Here is a 10,000-nt window from a genome sequence, read left to right as displayed (position 1 = left end):
CCAATCTGATTCCACACTCCAAGACTGCTTCCATCACGTGGACTGGGATATGTTTCGTATTGCGTCAGACAACAACATTGACGAATACGCTGATTCGGTGAACGAGTTCATTAGAACGTGCGTTGAAGATGTCGTTCCCATAGCAACGATTAAAACATTCCCAAACCAGAAACCGTGGATTGATGGCAGCATTCGCGTGAAACTGAAAGCGCGAACCACTGCTTTTAATCAGGGCAAGGTGACCGGAAACATGACCGAATACAAACAGTGTAACTATTCCCTCCGCAAGGCAATCAAACAAGCTAAGCGTCAGTATAGAAACAAAGTAGAATCTCAATTCAACGGCTCAGACACAAGAGGTATGTGGCAGGGTCTACAGTCAATCACGGATTACAAAAAGAAAACCAGCCCTGTCACGGACCAGGATGTCTTGCTCCCAGGCAGACTAAATAACTTTTTTGCCCGCTTTGAGGACAATACAGTGCCACTGACACGGCCCGCAACTAAAACATGCGGACTCTCCTTCACTGCAGCCGACATGAGGAAAACATTTAAACGTGTCAACCCTCGCAAGGCTGCAGGCCCAGACGGCATCCCCAGCCGCGCCCTCAGAGCATGCGCAGACCAGCTGGCTGGTGTGTTTACGGACATATTCAATCAATCCCTATCCCAGTCTGTTGTTCCCACATGCTTCAAGAGGGCCACCATTGTTCCTGTTGCCAAGAAAGCTAAGGTAACTGAGCTAAACGACTACCGCCCCGTAGCACTCACTTCCGTCATCATGAAGTGCTTTGAGAGACTAGTCAAGGACCATATCACCTCCACCCTACCTGACACCCTAGACCCACTCCAATTTGCTTACCGCCCAAATAGGTCCACAGACGATGCAATCTCAACCACACTGCACACTGCCCTAACCCATCTGGACAAGACGAATACCTATGTGAGAATGCTGTTCATCAACTACAGCTTGGCATTTAACACCATAGTGCCCTCCAAGCTCGTCATCAAGCTCGAGACCCTGGGTCTCGACCCCGCCCTGTGCAACTGGGCACTGGACTTCCTGACGGGCCGCCCCCAGGTGGTGGGGGTAGGCAACAACATTTCCACCCCGCTGATCCTCAACACTGGGGCCCCACAAGGGTGCGTTCTGAGCCCTCTCCTGTTCACCCACGACTGCGTGGCCACGCACGCCTCCAACTCAATCATCAAGTTTGCGGACGACACAACAGTGGTAGGCTTGATTACCAACAACGACTACACGGCCTACAGGGAGGAGGTGAGGGCCCTCGGAGTGTGGTGTCAGGAAAATAACCTCACACTCAACGTCAACAAAACTAAGGAGATGATTGTGGACTTCAGGAAACAGCAGAGGGAACACCCCCCTATCCACATCAATGGAACAGTAGTGGAGAGGGTAGTAAGTTTTAAGTTCCTCGGCGTACACATCACAGACAAACTGAATTGGTCCACCCACACAGACAGCATTGTGAAGAAGGCGCAGCAGCAAGAAGAAATTTGGCTTGTCACCAAAAGCACTCACAAACTTCTACAGATGCACAATCGAGAGCATCCTGTCGGGCTGTATCACCGCCTGGTACGGCAACTGCTCCGCCCACAACCGTAAGGCTCTCCAGAGGGTAGTGAGGTCTGCACAACACATCACCGGGGGGCAAACTACCTGCCCTCCAGGACACCTACACCACCCGATGTCACAGGAAGGCCATAAAGATCATCAAGGACAACAACCACCCGAGCCACTGCCTGTTCATCCCGCTATCATCCAGAAGGCGAGCTGAAAAACAGCTTCTATCTCAAGGCCATCAGACTGTTAAACAGCCACCACTAACATTGAGTGACTGCTGCCAACACACTGACTCAACTCCAGCCACTTTAATAATGGGAATTGATGGGAAATGATGTAAATATATCACTAGCCACTTTAAACAATGCTACCTAATATAATGTTTACATACCCTACATTATTCATCTCATATGTATATGTATATACTGTACTCTATATCATCTACTGCATCTTTATGTAATACATGTATCACTTGCCACTTTAACTATGCCACTTTGTTTACATACTCATCTCATATGTATATACTGCACTCAATACCATCTACTGTATCTTGCCTATGCCGCTCTGTACCATCACTCATTCATATATCTTTATGTACATATTTTTTATCCCCTTACACTTGTGTCTATAAGGTAGTAGTTTTGGAATTGTTAGCTAGATTACTTGTTGGTTATTACTGCATTGTCGGAACTAGAAGCACAAGCATTTCGCTACACTCGCAATAACATCTTCTAACCATGTGTATGTGACAAATAAAATTTGATTTGATTTAGCTGAATCTAGCTGAAACTGATCTCTCTAGCTGAAACTGATCTATCTAGCTGAAACAGATCTATCTAGCTGAAACAGATCTCTCTAGCTGAAACAGATCTATCTAGCTGAAACAGATCTCTCTAGCTGAAACCGATCTATCTAGCTGAAACGGATCTCTCTAGCTGAAACCGATCTATCTAGCTGAAACGGATCTCTCTAGCTGAAACTGATCTCTCTAGCTGAAACTAATCTCCCTAGCTGAAACTGATCTGTCTAGCTGAAACATATATCTCTAGCTGAAACAGATCTATCTAGCTGAAATGGATCTCTCTTGCTGAAACTGATCTCTCTAACTGAAACTGATCTGTCTAGCTGAAACTGATCTCTAGCTGAAACTGATCTGTCTAGCTGAAACGGATCTGTCTAGCTGAAACAGATCCCTCTAGCTGAAACAGATCTCTCTAGCCGAAACAGATCTGTCTAGCTGAAACAGATATCTTTAGCTGAAACTAATCTCTCTAGCCGAAACAGATCTGTCTAGCTGAAACAGATATCTCTAGCTGAAACAGATCTGTCTAGCTGAAACATATATCTCTAGCTGAAACAGATCTGTCTAGCTGAAACAGATATCTCTAGCTGAAACAGATATCTTTAGCTGAAACAGATATCTCTAGATTAAACTGACACATTTTGATGGGATTTTTTCATTATGTTACTTGGTTCCATGTTACTTGGTTCCATCCATCTGGATGGGTTTAGGGTTAGGGTTCTTACCTGTTGGTCAAACAGAGTCCAGAACATGGGAAGGGGGATGTAGAGAAACAAAACCTTCAGCACCATCTTCACCTGGGCCACCAGCAATTTCTGGAGGAGAGGAGGAGGAAAGTGGAGGACGGGCAGGAGGAGGAGAGAGGAGAGAAGGAGGAGCAGAGAGGAGGACGGGAAGAGGAGAGAAGAAAGGAGAGGAGGAGGAGAGAGGAGGATGAGGAGGAGGAGGAGGAGAGCAGAAAGGAGAGGAGGAGGAGAGAGGAGGTCGGGAGGAGGAGGAGGAGGAGAGCAGAAAGGAGAGGAGGAGGAGAGAGGAGGATGGGAGGAGGAGGAGAAAGGAGAGAAGAAGGAGGAAGAGAGAGGAGGAGGAGGAGGAGGAGGAGGAGGAGAGGGGAGAGGAGAAGAAGGAGGACGGGAGGAGGACGGGAGGAGGAGGATGGGAGGAGGAGGAGAAAGGAGAGAAGGAGGAGGAGAGAGAAGGATGGGGAGGAGGAGGAAAGCAGAAAGGAGAGGAGGAGGAGAGAGGAGGAGGAGAGCAAAAAGGAGAGGAGGATGGGAGTAGGAGGAGAAAGCAGAGAAGAAGGAGGAGGAGAGAGAAGGATGGGGAGGAGGAGGAAAGCAGAAAGGAGAGGAGGAGGAGAGAGGAGGATGGGAGGAGGAGGAGAAAGCAGAGAAGAAGGAGGAGGAGAGAGGAGGACAGGAGGAGGAGGAGAGCAGAAAGGAGAGGAGGAGAGAGGAGGATGGGAGGAAGAGGAGAGCAGAAAGGAGAGGAGGAGGAGAGGAGGAGGAGAGAGGAGGACAGGGAGGAGGAGGAGAGAGGAGGACGGGAGGAGGAGAGAGGAGGATGGGAGGAAGAGGAGAGAGGAGGACGGGGAGGAGGAGGAGAGAGGAGAGAAGGAGGAGGAGAGAGGAGGACGGGGAGGAGGAGGAGAGCAGAGCGGAGAGGGGAAGGAGAGAGGACGGGAGGAGGAGAGAGGAGAGAAGGGGAAGGAGAGAGGAGGATGGGAGGAGGAGGAGAGCAGAAAGGAGAGGAGGAGGAGAGAGAAGGAGAGCAGAGAGGAGAGAAGTAGGAGGAAAAAGAGGAGAGGAAGGATTTATTAATGAGTTCTCTGTGTTGTAAACATCCTTCAGTTGACTTTCATTTTCAACAGTTTTATGAACTGCTAATTTGGTAGTGCTGGTTTTCCCATTGACCAATGAACATGGCCCTACGTCATATTTCTCATCGGCCCCAGTCCATCCAGTGTTCTCTCTTAGGGAACGTCTTGCTGCGATGCCTGAAGCGGTTCTTTATGGCAAACTGGAGAGGAGCGAAAGAACACAAAAACACTTAATAGCTCTGCTGAAAACCAGACATTGTTGTTGAATATCACATTCACTTCCTGTAGAGTTTCACATGGAAAGATATGACACTGTAAGTATTCTTCTGTCTGTATGTTACTAGACTGTCTCATCCCTTACTGTCTGTGTGTTACTAGACTGTCTCATCCCTTACTGACTGTGTGTTATTAGACTGTCTCATCCCTTACTGTCTGTCTGTTATTAGACTGTCTCATCCCTTACTGTCTGTATGTTATTAGACTGTCTCATCCCTTACTGTCTGTGTGTTGTTTGACTGTCTTACCCCGATACACTTGCAGACCTCCAGCATAATGTTGCCTTTAGGAGCAGTCTTGTTGTACCTCCTTACTGTCTGTATGTTATTAGACCTCCTCATCCCTTACTGTCTGTGTGTTGTTTGACTGTCTCATCCCTTACTATCTGTATGTTACTAGACTGTCTCATCCCTTACTGTCTGTATGTTATTAGACTGTCTCATCCCTTACTGTCTGTGTGTTATTAGACTGTCTCATCCCTTACTGTCTGTATGTTATTAGACTGTCTCATCCCTTACTGTCTGTATGTTACTAGACTGTCTCATCCCTTACTGTCTGTCTGTTATTAGACTGTCTAACCTCCTTACTGTCTGTATGTTATTAGACTGTCTCATCCCTTACTGTCTGTATGTTACTAGACTGTCTAACCTCCTTACTGTCTGTATGTTACTAGACTGTCTCATCCCTTACTGTCTGTATGTTACTAGACTGTCTCATCCCTTACTGTCTGTCTGTTATTAGACTGTCTAACCTCCTTACTGTCTGTATGTTATTAGACTGTCTCGTCCCTTACTGTCTGTATGTTACTAGACTGTCTCATCCCTTACTGTCTGTATGTTACTAGACTGTCTCATCCCTTACTGACTGTGTGTTACTAGACTGTCTCATCCCTTACTGTCTGTCTGTTATTAGACTGTCTCATCCCTTACTGTCTGTGTGTTGTTTGACTGTCTCATCCCTTACTGTCTGTGTGTTGTTAGACTGTCTTACCCCGATACACTTGCAGACCTCCAGCATAATGTTGCCTTTAGGAGCAGTCTTGTTGTACATGCCACTGCCCATAATGAACACGACTGTGGAAACACAGAAAGACGTCCACCTCTGTTAGACAGAGTTCAGATCAATACTGCTGGTTGATAGAGGCAAGGAGAGGAAGGAAGCTCCTCCATGTAGTGGTAACAGTACTCACTGAGAGCCACCACCATGAGGGCTGCAGGGACGCCGAAGGCCAGAGGATAACACTTCTGTTGGGAGTGGATACCACACTCCTGGCCTGGAGGAGGGAACACACATGCTTCTGGCTCAGTGCGCTATTGGATGGAGGAACTGGCCCTATTGCACAGGCATAACCATAGTCAAGTCTGACCAGGCATTGTGTAAGTTTAGGGTTAGTAATGTAAAGTCTGACTAGGTATTGTGTTAGTTTAGGGTTAGTAATGTTGAAGTCTGACTAGGTATTGTGTTAGTTTAGGGTTAGTAATGTAAAGTCTGACTAGGTATTGTGTTAGTTTAGGGTTAGTAATGTCAAGTCTGACCAGGTATTGTGTTAGTTTAGGGTTAGTAATGTCAAGTCTGACCAGGTATTGTGTTAGTTTAGGGTTAGTAGTAGTCAAGTCTGACCAGGTATTGTGTTAGTTTAGGGTTAGTAGTAGTCAAGTCTGACCAGGCATTGTGTTAGTTTAGGGTTAGTAATGTCAAGTCTGACCAGGCATTGTGTTAGTTTAGGGTTAGTAATGTCAAGTCTGACCAGGTATTGTGTTAGTTTAGGGTTAGTAATGTCAAGTCTGACCAGGTATTGTGTTAGTTTAAGGTTAGTAATGTCAAGTCTGACCAGGCATTGTGTTAGTTTAGGGTTAGTAATGTAAAGTCTGACTAGGTATTGTGTTAGTTTAGGGTTAGTAATGTCAAGTCTGACCAGGTATTGTGTTAGTTTAAGGTTAGTAGTAGTGAAGTCTGACCAGGCATTGTGTTAGTTTAGGGTTAGTAATGTAAAGTCTGACCAGGTATTGTGTTAGTTTAGAGTTAGTAGTAGTCAAGTCTGACCAGGTATTGTGTTAGTTTAGAGTTAGTAATGTCAAGTCTGACCAGGCATTGTGTTAGTTTAGGGTTCGTAATGTCAAGTCTGACCAGATATTGTGTTAGTTTAGGGTTATGGTCGTACCTCTGAGGATGGGTGTAATGACAGTAGACAGGAGAACAGGTATTTTGTTAGTTTAGGGTTATGGTCGTACCTCTGAGGATGGGTGTAATGACAGTAGACAGGAGAACAGGTATTGTGTTAGTTTAGGGTTATGGTCGTACCTCTGAGGATGGGTGTAATGACAGTAGACAGGAGACTACCAGCATTGATTGACAGGTAGAAGATGGAGAAGAACGTGCTCCTCTGTTTCTCCTGGAGAATGTATGGACAGGAGGACAGGAGGACAGGAAGACAGGAGACATGGACAGGAGGAGAGGAGACAGGAGGACAGGAGGACAGGAAGACAGGAGACATGGACAGGAGGACAGGAGACAGGAGACATGGACAGGAGGACAGGAGGACAGGAAGACAGGAGGACAGGAAGACAGGAGACATGGACAGGAGGACAGGAGACAGGAAGACAGGAGGACAGGAAGACAGGAGACATGGACAGGAGACAGGAGGACAGGAAGATAGGAGACATGGACAGGAGGACAGGAGGACAGGAGACAGGAGACATGGACAGGAGGACAGGAGGACAGGAAGACAGGAGACATGGACAGGAGGACAGGAGGACATGGACAGGAGGACAGGAGACATGGAGACATGGACAGGAGGACAGGAGGACAGGAGGACAGGAAGACAGGAGACATGGACAGGAGGACAGGAAGACAGGAGGACAGGAGACATGGACAGGAGGACAGGAGACAGGAGGACAGGAAGACAGGAGGACAGGAAGACAGGAGACATGGAACAGGAGGACAGGAGACAGGAAGACAGGAGGACAGGAAGACAGGAGACATGGACAGGAGACAGAGGACAGGAGGACAGGAAGACAGGATACATGGACAGGAGGACAGGAGGACAGGAGGACAGGAGACAGGAGACATGGACAGGAGGACAGGAGGACAGGAGGACAGGAAGACAGGAGACATGGACAGGAGGACAGGAGGACAGGAAGACAGGAGGACATGGACAGGAGGACAGGAGACAGGAGACATGGACAGGAGGACAGGAGGACAGGAGGACAGGAGGACAGGAAGACAGGAGACATGGACAGGAGGACAGGAGGACAGGAAGACAGGAGGACAGGAGACATGGACAGGAGGACAGGAGACAGGAGGACAGGAAGACAGGAGGACAGGAGACAGGAGGACAGGAGAATAGGAGGACAGGAAGACAGGAGACACGGACAGGAGGACAGGAGGACAGGAGACATGGACAGAATGACATTAGGACAGGAGACATGGACAGGAGGACAGGAGGACAGGAGACATGGACAGGACGACAGGAGACAGGAGGACAGAAGAACAAGAGGACAGGAGACATGGACAGGAGGTCAGAAGGACAAGAGGACAGGAGACATGGACAGGAGGACAGGAGGACAGGAGACATGGACAGGAGGACAGGAGACATGGACAGGAGGACAGGCGACAGGGCAAGAAGGACAGGAAGACAGGGGGACAGGAGACATGGACAGGAGGACAGGAGGATAGGAGGACAGGAGGAGGATAAGAGACATGGACAGAAGGACAGGAGGACAGGAGACATGGACAGGAGGACAGGGAGGACAGGATACATGGACAGGAGGACAGGAGGACAGAAGACATGGACAGGAGGACAGGAGGACAGGATACATGGACAGGATACATGGACAGGATACATGGACAGGAGGACAGGAGGACAGAAGACATGGACAGGAGGACAGGAGGACAGGAAGACAGGAGGACAGGAGACATGGACAGGAGGACAGGAGGACAGGAAACATGGATATGAGATCAGGAGGACAGGAGAACAGGAGGACAGGAGACATGGACAGGAGGACAGGAGGACGTGAGACATGGACAGGAGAACAGGTTTAGAACTGCAAACATCTGACCTTGACATTTGTATCGAACCATAGCTAGCAGCACCATCTATCTGCTGGAGATGAAAGGTTTTTAGATTCATCCACATTCAACAACATGATGCTCTATAACCTTTGACCTAAATGCCACCTTCCAGCAGGTATCCAGGGTTAATGGTTATTAAACCCATCTGGGATGTGTCTGCTGGCTCAGCACTGATAATGACTGAAGTCACGTTGATAAACCATGCTGATCACTACTTCCTGAGTCTGGAGTCTACACTACTGTAAAGACAGAGGTCGGCAGAGACAGACTCTAAAATGGAGTCTACACTACCGTAACGACCGAGGTCGGCAGGAGGACAGACTCTAAAATGGAGTCTACACTACTGTAAGACCGAGGTCAGTAGAGACAGACTCTAAATGTAGTCTACACTACTGTAAAGACCGAGGTCAGTAGAGACAGACTCTAAAATTGAGTCTACACTACTGTAAAGACCAGGTCGGTAGAGATAGACTCTAAATGGAGTCTACACTACCGTATAGACCGAGGGTGGTAGAGACAGACTCTAAATGGAGTCTACACTACTGTAAAGACCGAGGTCAGCAGAAGACAGACTCTCCTACAATGGAGTCTACACTACTGTAATGGCAAAGGTCAGTAGAGACAGACTTTAAAATGGAGTCTACACTACTGTAAAGACTGAGGTCAGTAGAGACAGACTCTAAAATGGGGTCTACACTACTGTAAAGACCGAGGGTCGGTAGAGACAGACTCTAAAATGGAGTCTACACTACAGTAATGACCGAGGTCGGTAGAGACAGACTCTAAAATGGAGTCTACACTACTGTACAGACCGAGGTCGTAGAGACAGACTCTAAAATGGAGTCTACACTACAGTAATGACCGAGGGTCGGTATAGAGACAGACTCTAAAATGGCTGCTCCGCTAGCGTTACCAACATGGGTGGGTCTTCAAACTGGTCTCCTCCAAAGGCAAGCGACACAGGGTTTGATGCCCCCCGTCCCCAGAGCGAATGAGGAACAGGCCAACCATAGACAGGCCCTGAGGGAAGATGAGACACCGCCACATATCACTTATCAGTTCAACTAATGGAACTATATCATAGAAGTTGATGTCAACATCAATTGACTAAGTTTACACAACTCAAATATTTTTAACAATGACTGTTTACAGGCTCTTACATAGATGGTTAGTGTTTGGGGTGAACCGTAGAATGAACTCACACATGCGTAAGGTTCATGTTGTCAGGGGGTCCCGTCACTGTCTGTGTCTGTGATAGTCGTGTATGGCGCTTACTGCCATCGACGACCTGTCCCCCACCGTATAGGACGATGGATAAATCGACAATAGTCCTGGGGAGAGAGAGTAAAGAGAGAGAGGAGAGAGAGAGGAGGGAGAGAGAAAGAGAGGAGAGAAGGAGAGAGGAGAGAGAGGAGAGAGAGGAGGAGAGAGAGAGGAGAGAGAGAGG

General features: G+C 47.8%; 1 pseudogene; it reads right to left on the bottom strand.

The window, feature by feature from the left end:
• LOC116369249 (solute carrier family 15 member 1-like) overlaps positions 1-9,884 on the bottom strand; it is a 17,876-nt pseudogene extending 7,992 nt beyond the window's left edge.
• Positions 9,885-10,000: the final 116 nt, after the last annotated feature.

Source organism: Oncorhynchus kisutch, unplaced genomic scaffold (assembly GCF_002021735.2).
Source record: "Oncorhynchus kisutch isolate 150728-3 unplaced genomic scaffold, Okis_V2 scaffold2099, whole genome shotgun sequence".
NCBI lineage: Eukaryota > Metazoa > Chordata > Actinopteri > Salmoniformes > Salmonidae > Oncorhynchus > Oncorhynchus kisutch.
This window is presented reverse-complemented; position numbering and strand designations above follow the sequence as displayed.